Source organism: Mustelus asterias, chromosome 28, assembly GCF_964213995.1.
Source record: "Mustelus asterias chromosome 28, sMusAst1.hap1.1, whole genome shotgun sequence".
Taxonomy (NCBI): Eukaryota; Metazoa; Chordata; class Chondrichthyes; order Carcharhiniformes; family Triakidae; genus Mustelus; species Mustelus asterias.
The window spans coordinates 16,612,363-16,628,483 of NC_135828.1; positions in this window are offsets into that span (position 1 = coordinate 16,612,363).

Below are 16,121 nucleotides of genomic sequence, written 5' to 3' on the forward strand. Positions count from 1 at the left end.
CTAAATAAACATGTGTTCCTGCATACAGGGTCATGCCTAATCTATGGGCTGTGAATCAACTATTCATAAAGTTTCAAAATATGTTTCCTCATAATGGTCTCCCAGATATGAATTTGCCAACTAATGGGTTCCCAGGCCTTTGGCTCCAAACTATTCAACTTTCCCATCATGCCTTTTGGTACCTTGCATTGACTAAAAGTATAATCACAGTAAAATACTTTGAAATGCATTTGAAATATCAACTTATATGTCTTAAAATCATAGTTGCTTGTTTTAATTCTCTAACTGCAGTCACATGTGGGTAAGTTATCATTCCTCTTCCTGTCTGTATTCTGTCTAAAATAAGAACTCTAAGATAATCGCTTTTATATCCCCCCTTCTGGTTGATATGGCTAGACCAAAACTATGCCAGCTTTAAGTGCATCTAAAGAACTATTCTTAACTCTATAATTGATTTGACCTCACTCTGATTGTCATGAATAATACTGTATTCGCGCTGTACTTGATTAACTGCAAACAACTACATTGAATCAAGAATCCCTATAAAATTAGAAAATCATAATTGGAAACATAATATCAGCCTGTGCTGCCTCTTCAGTGGATGATTGCCAGAACAAATTCTCATATGCTGGAGGGGCACTTGGGATTGTTGTTAACTCTGCTCCCCCTCGAAGTGACGCAAACTACTGCCACACCTCCCACGTGCTTGGTTGCTAAGGAACAGCAACACTTGATTGCTTGCACCATCAAAAATAAAGTCAAAATGACCATCACACAAATCACTACCCCTCGCATTATATTCTTCCCCGGCGAACCCATCCATCCAGTCATCCAATCCCACACTGAACAAGAAGTCGGTTGTTTAATCTTCTCGACCTCCTTCCGAATGTGTGTAACCAAATTAGTTACGTTCTCCCAAGTGTCTGGTATGTATGTGCAACACCTTGATCCAACTGAAGCGATTGTTCCACCTCGAGCTGTGAAGATGAAGTCTAATGCCATCCGATTCTGTAACACCCATCGATTTTGTTTGCAAGAGCCTTGCCAATTGATTTTACCTGCTCTGGTGTCAAGTATAACTCCCAGTTGTTCTAACAGATCTATCCTCAGAATACTTTTATCTTCTGTGTAGCATATCCAACTTTGGACCCATTCCTCCCTACCTCCTATCTCCAATGTATTTGCTTCTGCTGCCATACTAATTGCTTCCCACCAGATGGCGGTATAATCTATACAATTTCTCCCTTGGTCAAGTTCTTCACTGTCCAATTGGAATGAACTGTTTAGCTCCAATTATGAATATCAACCCAATTTCAACGTTCTTTTAAAGATTTTTCCTGGAATTTCCTACATTAGAATTCTCAGCCCCTGCTGAAAATACTGACAAAGGTTAACCCCTTAACTCCCGCGCTAAATAAAAGGGCGGCATGGACAAGTTGGGCTGAAGGGCCTGTTTCCATGCTGTAAACCTCTCTGACTCTAAGATTTCCCAGTGATACTTCCGTCCCCTTAAAAAATAAAACTTAAAACTCTACCACGGACGCCGAGACTGAAATTCTCCCGCACCTCCGGTTTCCTAGCCTTAAGTCCAAAGCGCGTGGCTTCTAATATGCTCTGCTGAATCGGACAATCCTAGGATTCTGTCCCTGGTTTCCCGGATTAGCGCGCCAATACTCTCAATTTTTATTTATCTCTACCTGCGACTCCTAAGCAGGTGGTTCTGTTAACAGCCAAGCGTGGAAATGACGTTATCACATCCCCGCATTAAGTGTGGGCTTTTCCTGCTGTGACAATGCCTTCACAACCCCTTTCGCTGTTCAGATTGGTCAACTTATGGACCTGGCAACTAGACGCTTACTCCATCCTATCTGTGGGTGGCAATGTAACGATGCTGACCCAACCAAGGCGAGGCATCCAGCTGTCAGCTGTCATCCCATCCTGGGTCATCAAAAAAGCTGTTAGTAGGGTTTTCCAACGAGATGTCAATTATGCTCAGGAAACCAATGTCACAGTATAAAGATAAAACTTTATTAAAAACCTGGGAGAAATTATATTGATGGTTTCAGATACAGAACACCTGGACTGCTCGAATAAGTTAAGTTGATCTTTCTCTACACCCTAGCCATGACTGTAACAGTACATTCTGTACTCTCTCCTTTCCTTCTCTATGAACGGTATGCTTTATCTGTATCGCACACAAGAAACAATACTTTTCACTGTATACTAATACATGTGACAATAATAAATCAAATCAAATCAAGTTTTAATTTTATCAGTAAAAAACAGGACAGTTATACATTTTCTTAATCTGATTCTCTACCTTACATTATTTTAAATATAATTTCATTTAATGTCCATACATCAATATAAATGTTTGTCAGATACTTCGGCCAATTGCTTAGTACTTTCCAGCATAATGCTTTCTCATTTGTCCATTACAAACTGGACATTACTCCCTTCTTGGCTAAAGCAACTTCCCTTGTTGCCTGGATATTGTAGATGCTACCGTGAAGGTCAAAGTGGAGGTTCCCACCAGCTCACTGCTAAGCTGAATAGACATGTGTTCCTGCATACAGGGTCATGCCTAATCTATGTCTGGGCTGTGAATCAACTATTCATAAAGTTGAAAATATGTTCCCTCATAATGATCTCCCAGATATGAGTTTGCTAACTAATGGGTTCCCAGGCCTTTGGCTCTAAACTATTCAACTTTCCCATCATGCCTTTCAGTACCTTGCATTGACTAAAAGTATAATCACAGTAAAATACTTCGAAATACATTTAAAATATCAAAATATGTCTTAAACTCATAGTTGCTTGTTTTAATTCTCTAACTGCAGTTACGCGTGGGTAAGTTATCATTCCTCTTCCTGCTGTTAGCTCTGTCAGTGTCTGTATTCTGTCTAAGCTGGAGTCCGATGATGCAGCTGTATAGAATGCTGGTTAGGCCACATTTGGAATACTGCGTCCAGTTCTGGTCGCCGCACTACCAGAAGGACGTGGAGGCATTAGAGAGAGTGCAGAGAAGGTTTACCAGGATGTTGCCTGGTATGGAGGGTCTTGGCTATGAGGAGAGATTGGGTAAACTGGGCTTGTTCTCCCTGGAAAGACGGAGAATGAGGGGAGATCTAATAGAGGTGTACAAGATTATGAAGGGTATAGATAGGGTGAACAGTGGGAAGCTTTTTCCCAGATCGGAGGTGACGATCACGAGGGGTCACGGGCTCAAGGTGAGAGGGGCGAAGTATAACTCAGATATCAGAGGGATGTTTTTTACACAGAGAGTGGTGGGGGCCTGGAATGCGCAGCCAAGTAGGATGGTGGAGGCGAACACGCTGGCATCATTTAAGACTTACCTGGATAGTCACATGAGCAGCCTGGGAATGGAGGGATACAAACGATTGGTCTAATTGGACCAAGGAGCGGCACAGGCTTGGAGGGTCGAAGGGCCTGTTTCCTGTGCTGTTCTTTGTTCAAATAAGAGAAACCTAAAATAATCACTTTCACCCTCTCAACCCCCCTTCCCCTGATTGCAGAGTGTCCCTCACCCCCTCTCAACCCCCCCTTCCACGATTGTAGACTGTCCCTTATCCCCTGTCCCCCACATGCCCCCGATCGCAGAATGTCCCTCATCCCCTCTCATGCCCCCTCCATGATTGTAGACTGTCCCTCACCCCCTGCCCCCACATGCCCCGATCGCAGTGTGCAACTCCGCCCTCTACCCCCCCCTTTGCAGAGTCTCCCTGTCGCCACCCCCAGCACTGCAGTAGCACAGTCCTTCCCCCACCCTGCAACCTCATCAACATCCCTGTGAATGTCGCCTTGGCTTCCCCCTCAGTACGACAGATCAAACTGCATCTTGCTGGAATGCCCTAGCGGGCGCATGACTCGCCCAAACTGCCTGCAACTGAACTGTTTTAACGAGGGAGAGCTGTATAATAATAAGCCCCAAGGATGGACAGGCAGACAGGGCAGGGTAAGAGGGTGGCTGACAGGAAAATGGCCCAGAGGGAGAGCTGGCAAGGCTGCTGGATGCGATAGAGGAGGGATACCTTTAACCCCCTCGGACGGGCGTCAAGCCGGGTGGGGGGGTGGGGGAGGGGGGGTGGCTGCAAGACAGAGTGGCCTGGGAGGCAGTAGCGCTGGCAGTCAGTGCGTGGTCACTGGCATGGGGAACAGAACCAATTCAATGACCTGATAAGGGCAGCAAGGAGAAGTGCGCATCCTGTTCTGGCATCGTTTCCTGATGTGACCCCCTGTAATCCCCCCCGACACTCTGCCTGCTTCCAACCCCCGACCCACTAGCACCTCCCTGCGCCCCCAAGAGTTACCACACAACCTCTGTCCTCTGAGAGCCACCCCCGAGACCCTGCAGGCTTCCAGCCTTCACATGCCTCCTTCTATCCCCCCCGCAGGAGATGAATGCCCCTCATATTCGGGAGCAGCAGAAGGCAGGGGGCGGTGTGCTCGATCTAAGAGTTCTGTGCGGGTTCGAGGAGCGGGCACTGGACGCTGGGGGAGGATGGTGGCCGCACCATCAGTGACAGCCAGGTCAGGCTGCAGCACAGACGTGACCGCCTGCAAATCCTCCACTCACTGGGGATATCTCAAGTGAGTTGCATGCAGCACAGAATCCTGATCCCCCACTCGCACTCAACCTTCGGTTCTGTGTTGCAGGAAACGACCCAGATGCACTGTGTCCATCTGGCATCGCTGCCCCCTCCCCCCCACTCCCCCTTCCCCCGTTCCCCTCCACCCCCTCCGTTCCACCCCCCCCCCCCCCCCCCCCCCCCCGGTCCCCCATCCCCCCACACCCCCACTTCTCCCGCTGAAACTCTACAGGACTCCTCGGAGGAAGGGGAGGAGGAAACCTCTGAGACCGGCACCAATCTCATATCAGCTTCCCCGTCGCAGTTCACCATCCCAGATACCGACACGTCGGTGGGTCCAGTTAGTGTTGAGGTTTCTGGGTCACTCTGTGGTGAGCACGGCACATCTGCTGATGTACATCAGGTGGAGGTGGGAACGTCCGAGGCCTCTGGCACCCAGGGGCCTGCCGGAGGCGAGGACTCAGCTGGCCCCAGGCTACATGCTGGGCCTCTGAGATCACTTCTCCCTCAGCTGCTGGAGATGCAGCAACAGAGGCAGGGAATGCAGGGAGGGGCTGACGGCCACACTGGACCAACTGTGAGGCTGTGGGGAGGAGTCCCAAAGCTTTCAGACGGAGCAGCTATTGCTGGTATTGCGTGGTTCCCAGGCCAACACTGCAAGGGTGGCGTCCGCGGTGGAAAACCTGGGGCAGGAAATCATTGCCATGAGTGGCAGGCTCCAAGCAATGGCTGAGTCACGGCGGAGTCCCAGAGGGCTACAGCCGAGGCACTCAGCAGCCGAATGCAGATTCTGCAGCCCATGGCTGAGGGGTTGCAGAGTTTGGAGCAGACCCAGCGGGACAGCGCTGAGACCCAGCGGGACAGCGCTGAGACCCAGCGGGACAGCGCTGAGACCCAGCGGGACAGCGCTGAGACCCAGCGGGACAGCGCTGAGACCCAGCGGGACAGCGCTGAGACCCAGCGGGACAGCGCTGAGACCCAGCGGGACAGCGCTGAGACACAGCGGGACAGCGCTGAGACCCAGCGGGACAGCGCTGAGACCCAGCGGGACAGCGCTGAGACACAGCGGGACAGCGCTGAGACACAGCGGGACAGCGCTGAGACACAGCGGGACAGCGCTGAGACACAGCGGGACAGCGCTGAGACCCAGCGGGACAGCGCTGAGACACAGCGGGACAGCGCTGAGACCCAGCGGGACAGCGCTGAGACCCAGCGGGACAGCGCTGAGACCCAGCGGGACAGCGCTGAGACCCAGCGGGACAGCGCTGAGACACAGCGGGACAGCGCTGAGACCCAGCGGGACAGCGCTGAGACCCAGCGGGACAGCGCTGAGACCCAGCGGGACAGCGCTGAGACCCAGCGGGACAGCGCTGAGACACAGCGGGACAGCGCTGAGACCCAGCGGGACAGCGCTGAGACACAGCGGGACAGCGCTGAGACACAGCGGGACAGTGCTGAGACACAGCGGGACAGCGCTGAGACACAGCGGGACAGCGCTGAGACACAGCGGGACAGCGCTGAGACCCAGCGGGACAGCGCTGAGACCCAGCGGGACAGCGCTGAGACCCAGCGGGACAGCGCTGAGACACAGCGGGACAGCGCTGAGACCCAGCGGGACAGCGCTGAGACACAGCGGGACAGCGCTGAGACACAGCGGGACAGCGCTGAGACCCAGCGGGACAGCGCTGAGACACAGCGGGACAGCGCTGAGACACAGCGGGACAGCGCTGAGACCCAGCGGGACAGCGCTGAGACACAGCGGGACAGCGCTGAGACCCAGCGGGACAGCGCTGAGACCCAGCGGGACAGTGCTGAGACACAGCGGGACAGCGCTGAGACCCAGCGGGACAGCGCTGAGACCCAGCGGGACAGCGCTGAGACACAGCGGGACAGCGCTGAGACCCAGCGGGACAGCGCTGAGACACAGCGGGACAGCGCTGAGACCCAGCGGGACAGCGCTGAGACCCAGCGGGACAGCGCTGAGACACAGCGGGACAGCGCTGAGACCCAGCGGGACAGCGCTGAGACACAGCGGGACAGCGCTGAGACCCAGCGGGACAGCGCTGAGACCCAGCGGGACAGTGCTGAGACACAGCGGGACAGCGCTGAGACACAGCGGGACAGCGCTGAGACACAGCGGGACAGCGCTGAGACCCAGCGGGACAGCGCTGAGACCCAGCGGGACAGTGCTGAGACACAGCGGGACAGCGCTGAGACCCAGCGGGACAGCGCTGAGACACAGCGGGACAGTGCTGAGACACAGCGGGACAGCGCTGAGACCCAGCGGGACAGCGCTGAGACCCAGCGGGACAGCGCTGAGACCCAGCGGGACAGCGCTGAGACACAGCGGGACAGCGCTGAGACACAGCGGGACAGCGCTGAGACCCAGCGGGACAGCGCTGAGACACAGCGGGACAGTGCTGAGACCCAGCGGGACAGCGCTGAGACACAGCGGGACAGCGCTGAGACACAGCGGGACAGCGCTGAGACCCAGCGGGACAGCGCTGAGACCCAGCGGGACAGCGCTGAGACACAGCGGGACAGCGCTGAGACCCAGCGGGACAGTGCTGAGACACAGCGGGACAGCGCTGAGACCCAGCGGGACAGCGCTGAGACACAGCGGGACAGCGCTGAGACACAGCGGGACAGCGCTGAGACCCAGCGGGACAGTGCTGAGACACAGCGGGACAGCGCTGAGACCCAGCGGGACAGCGCTGAGACACAGCGGGACAGCGCTGAGACCCAGCGGGACAGCGCTGAGACCCAGCGGGACAGCGCTGAGACCCAGCGGGACAGCGCTGAGACCCAGCGGGACAGCGCTGAGACCCAGCGGGACAGCGCTGAGACCCAGCGGGACAGCGCTGAGACACAGCGGGACAGCGCTGAGACACAGCGGGACAGCGCTGAGACACAGCGGGACAGCGCTGAGACACAGCGGGACAGCGCTGAGACCCAGCGGGCTACAGCAACAGCCCTTCAGAGCAGGACATGGCTGAGGGGTTGCAGAGCTTGCAGGAGACCCAGCGGGACAGCGCTGAGACACAGCGGGCTACAGCAACAGCCCTTCAGTGCGGGACATGGCTGGGGGCTGCAGAGTGTGGCCCAGTCTCAGAGGGCACTTACTGCTGCCATTGACAGGTGGCCCCCGACTCAGGTGGTCATCGCTGAGGGCTCACACACCATGGCACGAACGCAGGCGCGCGTCCAGGACTGGCAGAGCCAGGTGACGCCGGAGCTTCTGGAGCTCAGTGCAGAAGCTTTGCCATCCCATGGAGTGACTCAGGGGCCCATTGGCACCACAACAACAGAGGAAGAAGGGCTACTACCCGTGCTGGGACCTTCCAGCTGGGTGACTGCGGCCGTCACTGCACCTTCTGACTCCTCCCTTCCTGATCCCGGTGCATCTCAAGGGCAGCGGGATGATCAGGATGGCATGGATATGTCCGTGACACCAGAAAGCTGCCCAAGGCCCTCCTTGTCCCGGCCCACCAGGAACAGCTGGCAAGGGCATCACAGGGCACGGAACGGACAAAATAGCTGATCACCTCCACCTCTGATGTACATTCTGGGGACACACCGAGATGTAGTGGTAGGCCACATAAAGTTAGAAAGTTGTAGGTCACCAAGATGGTGCAGGTGAATGTGTACCACCCAGGTTGAGGGAATAAAGCAGTTAATTTTCACAAGCACATGTTAAGAATGAGTACTTGCACAGTGGCACAGTGGTTAGCACTGCTGCCTCACAGCGCCAGGGACCTGGGTTCAATTCCCTGCTTGGGTCACTGTCTGTGCTGTCGTGTGAGTGTACCTTTAAGAAAGGGTTTTTAAAAAAAATCATGCAGCTTACAGCTTCAGCGATGTCATTGTGGGGGGTGGAGCTAAGCTGTGGCAGTCAGGTGATCAGGGTTTTTTCCTTTGGGCTTTCAGTTTTGTTTTGGGGGGTGTGTTGGAAGCAGCTTAGCAGCAAACTAAGAAGCAGTGTCTCTCTCTCCCTGTTCTTCTCTGTGTTTGGTTCTGAAACTATTATCAGTGAGCTGAGGGAGAGGCTTATTGCCATCCTGCTTTAAAGAAGCTGTGTTTGGGAAACAGATTCATTTACAACCTCTTCTGAGTTTCTTCAACCCAGGAGGCGGGATTCCTGTAGCAAGTGGGCTGTATTGTGCTGTATTGTGTTCATTTGGAGGGTTGTGTGTATTGGATGTTGGCTTTGATTGGAACACATTAGAGATATTTCCTTAACAGTTATACATTATTGTGGTTGTTGTGTTTCTTGTTTGCAATTGTTAAAAGTTCTTGCTCATTGTCTTACTATATATGTCAACAATATTCTTAATTAAACTTTGTTTTTGATAAAATCTCCTCATGGGTCAGTTGAATCACATCTGGAGTGAAACTCTCATGCTCATCCGAGCCAAATTCAACGAAAAATGTTGCAGATCAGGCAAGCTTCATAGAACACCATGAAGTATCCAACCTGACTTATAACAGTGCAGAGTTTGCATGTTCTCCCTGTGTCCGATGGGTTTCCTCCGGGTGCTCCGGTTTCCTCCCACAGTCCAAAAGACGTGCTGGTTAGGGTGCATTGGCCGTGCTAAATTCTCCCTCAGTGTACCCGAACAGGCACCGGAGTGTGGTGACTCGGGGATTTTCACAGTAACTTCATTGCCGTGTTAATGTAAGCCTACTTGTAACCAATAAACAGATAATTTTTAAACAACACTTAATTTGATGAATAAATGTACTTACACCCCACAGCTGTGACTAATGTGTTTCTGATTTACCTCCAGCAGGGATGACGGTACCCCGACCTTAGCCAGAGGGGATATAAACATCATCATGCGTGGGGGAGGGCCCTCGGCGCCCCGCTACTGAGATCCCTAAATCCTGGCACATGTTGCTTACCCGTCATCGCACTTACAATCGAAGCGCTTAAAACCATCCCTGCCAGTTCCGGGTGCCATGCAGTGCCACCCAGTCACTGATGCCACCATGGCATCCCCAGAACCAAGCAGCCACTGGATACCCTACTCCCTGAACAGGACTGGACAGGGTGGGTGCAGGGAGGATGTTCCCGATGGTGGGGGAGTCCAGAACCAGGGGTCACAGAGGATTCAGGGGTAGACCATTTAGGACGGAGGTGAGGAGACATTTCTTCACCCAAAGAATTCTGAGCCTGTGGAATTCATTACCACAGGAAGTAGTTGATGCCAAAACATTGAATGTATTCAAGAGGCGGCTGGATATAGCGCTTGGGGCGAATGGGATCAAAGGTTATGGAGAGAAAGCAGGATTAGGCTATTGAGTTGGACAATCAGCCATGATCGTGATGAATGGCCTGCTCCTATCTTCTATATTTCCCTCCACCCACCCCGAGGCCCAGCAGCGGTGGCCCATGTTCCTTCACCACCGCCCCCCCCCCTCCCCACCCCCACCCAGATGAGGGCCCAGGTGGCAGTGTGCATGCAGAGCTAAGGTAGGAGTCACCGACTTGTATGCAGCAGGGCACGATCATAGCGTGCCACACAGGTCATCACCCTCCTGCCTGCAATAATACCTCGCTAACACGGCCTACCCAGGCCCATCATCCTGGCGTCACCATGGCGCCGGGGATTTCCTAGGATTATGGTGGGAGGGGGCAATGGGGGGACTGGTTTCCACCCACTAAAACACACGGCACTAGTTTGCATATCTGGATGCAATTAGGGCCTCTGTCCCTGCCCTGGCATGCTGTACCCTTGCCACCGCCCGTCCTCCATGGCCTGGATCATCGGCGTCCTCCTCCACCACATCCTTCTGGGCCGTCTTCTCCCCAGCGACACTGGGCTGGTTACCCTCCTCCTCTCTGCGCTGCTGTGCCAGGTTGTGTAGGGCGCAGCCCACCACCACTATGCGGGCACTATGACGGGGTCATTGTGCAGGGCCCCAGCAGAGTGGCCCAGGCATCAGAACCGCATCGAGCAGCCGATGCTTCGCTCCATGACTGACCGAGTGGGCCTTCTGGACTGAGATGAGAAGTTTCTTCACCCAGAGAGTGGCCAGCCTCTGGAATTCACCACCACAGTGCGCAGCTGGGGCCAAAACACCGTATGTTTTCAAGAAGGAGTTAGATATAGTGGGTTGGGACAAAGCGGATCAAAGGGTATGGGGGAAAGGCGGGATCAGGCTATTGATTTGTATGATCAGCCATGATCACAATGAATGGTGGAACAGGCTAGATGGGCCTAATGGCCTCCCCTTGCTCCTATTTTCTATGTACATAGTTAATCACAATGAGAAGTGCTAAAAAGCCATGTTACACAAAATAGTTATCATTCTCCATATTGTGAATGGCATAGTGGCACAGTGGGTTAGCCTTGCTGCCTCACAGCACCAGGGACCTGGGTTTGATTCCCGGCTTGGGTCACTGTCTGTGTGGAGTTTGCACATTTTCCCCGTGTCTGCGTGGGTTTCCTCTGGGTGCTCCGGTTTCCACCCACAGCCCAAAGATCATAGAATCCCTACAGTGCAGAAGGAGGCCATTTGGCCCATAGAGTCTGCACTGACCACAATCCCACCCAGACCCTATCCCCGTAACGCCTCATATTTACCCTGCCAATACCCTTGACAGTTGGGGCAATTTACCATGGCCAATCAACCTAACCCGCATATCTTTGGAGATGGGTGGCACAGTGGTTAGCACTGCTGCCTTACTGCGCAAAGGACCCAGGTTCAATTCCAGCCTCGGGTCACTGTCTGTGTGGAGTTTGCACTTTCTTCCTGTGTCTGCGTGGGTTTCCTCCGGGTGCTCCGGTTTCCTCCCACAGTGCAAAGATGTGCGGGTTAGGTGGATTGGGCCATGCTAAATTGACCCTGGTGGCAGGGGGATTAGCAGGGTAAATGTGTGGGGTTATGGGAATAGGGCCTGGGTGGGATTGTGGTAGGTGCAGACTCAATGGGCCAAATGGCCTCCTTCTGTACTGTAGGGTTTCTATATGCAGGCTAGTTGGGTTGGCCGTGCTAAATGGCCTCTTAGTGTCCCAAAATGAGTATGTTAGGTGGATTGGCCATGGGAAATGCCAGGGTTACAGGGATAGGGGGGCCTGAATGGGATGCTCTTTTGCAGCGTCGATGGGCCGGATGGCCTCTTTCTGTACAGTAGGGATTCTATGATTCAATAGGGTCCCTGGCACTGTGAGACAGCAGTGCTCATCACTATGCCACCCTGGATTTAAAAACTGGATTTCATAATAAGTTGCCCAGGAGAATGTAACCTCAAACACATTCCACAATGCTTCTGGCAACCCTCGCGCCAACCCAAGTTAGGGCAAAAATAAGATTAAAATACAGAATTAGTATTTTTAATGCCTGGAAGTAATGGGAAAAGAGGCCAAATGCAACCCAACACTTCCAGCCCAAAGAAATCCGCACGGTGAAGCAGCGACACGCTTTTACGCAGCAAGTTTACAAAAGAAAAGCTGTCTCAAGGACAAAGGTGTGTTAGAAGTTCATCCAACCCTAACAATTCCTGACAAGCTTCAAGATAAAGCCTTACAGCGAAGAGGGGATTACTGGGTAATGTCCACATGGTGAACATATTCCAGATTATCAGTAAAGTGACCCAAGCTGTACTTCACTGGGATCAATTACTTCCCGAACACCTTGGAGACTGAGCTCTGGTTAAAAGCCGGTGCTTTGGAATGGATTTGTTTGTGAATGATCGCGGCTTAAGCCTACTTTGAACCCGCCGTGCCTTTCAACAAATACTGCCGTCAGGGATATCCAGAGATCCGGCAGGTTAAGACAGAAGGATATGACTCGGCAGTTATCCGGGAAAGGGACAATAGTCAGCAACTATAGCTTGGAGGAAAATGTCCACAAATTTATTTTGAAACTAAACGAATTGATTTTTCATAATCGAGTCTCAATCTTCCCAAAACAAACAAATCAAATTGTCGAGAAGAGCAACATTGCCATTCCAGATGCAGGACAGAAATCTAATATTGGAGTTAATTCATTATTATTAAGCAAAGAATCAGTTTTTGCAGAGTCACCACTAGCACTCGCTACGTAAGACAGAAGGATGTATTCCGGAACAATCCAACAGCTACTAGATGAGTGAGAGTTATTTATTTATTAGTGTCAGAAGTAGGCTTCCATTAACACTGCAATGAAGTTACTGTGAAAATCCCCTAGTTGCCACACTCCAGCGCCTGTTCGGGTACACTGAGGGAGAATTTATCACAGCCAATGCGCCTAACTGACACATCTTTTGGACGGTGGGAGGAAACTGGAGCACCCGGAGGAAACCCACGCAGACACGGGGAGAATGTGCAAACGCCACGCAGTGGCCCAAGCCGGGAATCAAACCCGAGTCCCTTGCGCTGTGGAGCAGCAGTGCTAACCACTGTGCCACCATGATGGCAGTATCTCAACACCTCTCCTTTAGGGAAAGTGCACCCAGTCTTCCCCAGGACCTTGAATCCCAAGCCAGGTTTCCCAGGCCCAGAATTCAACTTCCAGGGCTGGTGCAGATCATCCCTCAGCCCTGCGACCCTGGGGCACAAACCTTCAGGTAATGTCGCGTTCAGCCTGCCCAGCCGCTCTCCCTCACGGAGATCACCAAGTGGCGGGGGTCAACGAGAAAGAGTTGATGCAGGGTCTCAATGACCGCTTTGCCGGCTTCATTGACAAGGTCCGACAACTGGAGCAACACAACAAGGGGCTGGAGAGCGAGATCACCGAGCTCAGAGAAAGGCAAATCCCTCAGTCCAGCCTCGCGAGTATCTACGAACCCGAAATGGTGGAGATACGAAACCTCATCCAGGAAACCGAGAAGCAGAAGATGCAATTTCAGCTGGACCACGATCACCTGGAGGAAGATCTCCACCGACTGAAGAGAAAATACGAGGAAGAGAGACAGACTCGACACGACACTCGAGCTAATATTCAGGCAATGGTTTTCTACAGAATCCCTACAAGCATAGAATCCCTCCAGTGCAGGAGGAGGCCATTCGGCCCATCGAGCGTACACTGACTCTGACAGAGTATATGACAATCAACAATGGTTTCATGGCCATTTATGGCCGCGGCCTTTTAATTCCAAATTATTTTCATTGAATTCAAATTTCACCATCTGTCCTGATGGGATTCGAACGTAGGCTCCCAGAGCTTTACCCTGGGTCACTGGATTATTGGTTGAGTGACAATACCACAATGCCACTGTTGAAACCTATAGTGAGTGATCTCATTACAACATATAAAATTCTTAAGGTGCTGAATAGGGTAGGTGCTGGGAGGACGTGCCCCTGGCTAGGGGCATCAGGCACACAGGGTCACAGTCTCAGGATAAGGGGCCAGATATTGAGGACTGAGATGAGAGAAATTTCTTCAGTCAAAGGATTACAAAATCTTTGGAATTCTCCATCCCAGACGCTGTGGATGCTCAGTTACTGAGGGCACTCAAGACTGAGATGTGTGGATTTTGGATACTAATGGGATTAGTAGATTGTACAGCAGGATAGAATCGGGGATTAGTAGAGTATACAGCAGGGTAGAATCGGGGATTAGTAGATTGTACAGCAGGATAGAATCGGGGATTAGCAGAGGGTACAGCAGGGTAGAATCGGGGATTAGTAGAGTGTACAGCAGGGTAGAATCGGGGATCAGTAGAGTGTACAGCAGGGTAGAATCGGGGATTAGTAGAGTGTACAGCAGGGTAGAATCGGGGATTAGTAGAGTGTACAGCAGGGTAGAATCGGAGATTAGTAGAGTGTACAGCAGGGTAGAATCGGAGATTAGTAGAGTGTACAGCAGGGTAGAATCGGAGATTAGTAGAGTGTACAGCAGGGTAGAATCGGGGATTAGTAGATTGTACAGCAGGGTAGAATCGGGGATTAGTAGGTTGTACAGCAGGGTAGAATCGGGGATTAGTAGAGTGTACAGCAGGGTAGAATCGAGGATTAGTAGAGTGTACAGCAGGGTAGAATCGGAGATTAGTAGAGTGTACAGCAGGGTAGAATCGGAGATTAGTAGAGTGTACAGCAGGGTAGAATCGGAGATTAGTAGAGTGTACAGCAGGGTAGAATCAGGGATTAGTAGAGTGTACAGCAGGGTAGAATCGGAGATTAGTAGAGTGTACAGCAGGGTAGAATCGGGGATTAGTAGAGTGTACAGCAGGGTAGAATCGGGGATTAGCAGAGGGTACAGCAGGGTAGAATCGGGGATTAGTAGGTTGTACAGCAGGGTAGAATCGGGGATTAGTAGAGTGTACAGCAGGGTAGAATCGGGGATTAGTAGAGTGTACAGCAGGGTAGAATCGGAGATTAGTAGAGTGTACAGCAGGGTAGAATCGGAGATTAGTAGAGTGTACAGCAGGGTAGAATCGGAGATTAGTAGAGTGTACAGCAGGATAGAATCGGGGATTAGTAGATTGTACAGCAGGGTAGAATCGGGGATTAGCAGAGTGTACAGCAGGGTAGAATCGGGGATTAGTAGATTGTACAGCAGGATAGAATTGGGGATTAGTAGATTGTACAGCAGGGTAGAATCGGGGATTAGTAGATTGTACAGCAGGGTAGAATCGGGGATTAGTAGATTGTACAGCAGGATAGAATCGGGGATTAGTAGATTGTACAGCAGGGTAGAATCGGGGATTAGTAGAGTGTACAGCAGGGTAGAATCGGGGATTAGTAGAGTGTACAGCAGGGTAGAATCGGGGATTAGTAGATTGTACAGCAGAGTAGAATCTGGGATTAGTAGAGTGTACAGCAGGGTAGAATTGGGGATTAGTAGAGTGTACAGCAGGGTAGAATCGGGGATCAGTAGATTGTACAGCAGGGTAGAATCGGAGATTAGCAGAGCATACAGCAGGATAGAATCGGGGATTAGTAGAGTGTACAGCAGGGTAGAATCGGGGATTAGTAGAGTGTACAGCAGGGTAGAATCGGAGATTAGTAGAGTGTACAGCAGGGTAGAATCGGAGATTAGTAGAGTGTACAGCAGGATAGAATCGGGGATCAGTAGATTGTACAGCAGAGTAGAATCGGAGATTAGTGGAGTATACAGCAGGATAGAATCGGGGATTAGTAGATTGTACAGCAGGGTAGAATCGGGGATTAGTAGAGTGTACAGCAGGGTAGAATCGGGGATTAGTAGAGTGTACAGCAGGGTAGAATCGGAGATTAGTAGAGTGTACAGCAGGGTAGAATCGGAGATTAGTAGAGTGTACAGCAGGGTAGAATCAGGGATCAGTAGAGTGTACAGCAGGATAGAATCGGAGATTAGTAGAGTGTACAGCAGGGTAGAATCGGAGATTAGTATAGTGTACCGCAGGGTAGAATCGGAGATTAGTAGAGTGTACAGCAGGGTAGAATCGGGGATTAGTAGAGTGTACCGCAGGGTAGAATCGGAGATTAGTAGATTGTACAGCAGGGTAGAATCGGGGATTAGTAGAGTGTACAGCAGGGTAGAATCGGGGATTAGTAGATTGTACAGCAGGGTAGAATCGGCGATCAGTAGAGTGTACAGCAGGGT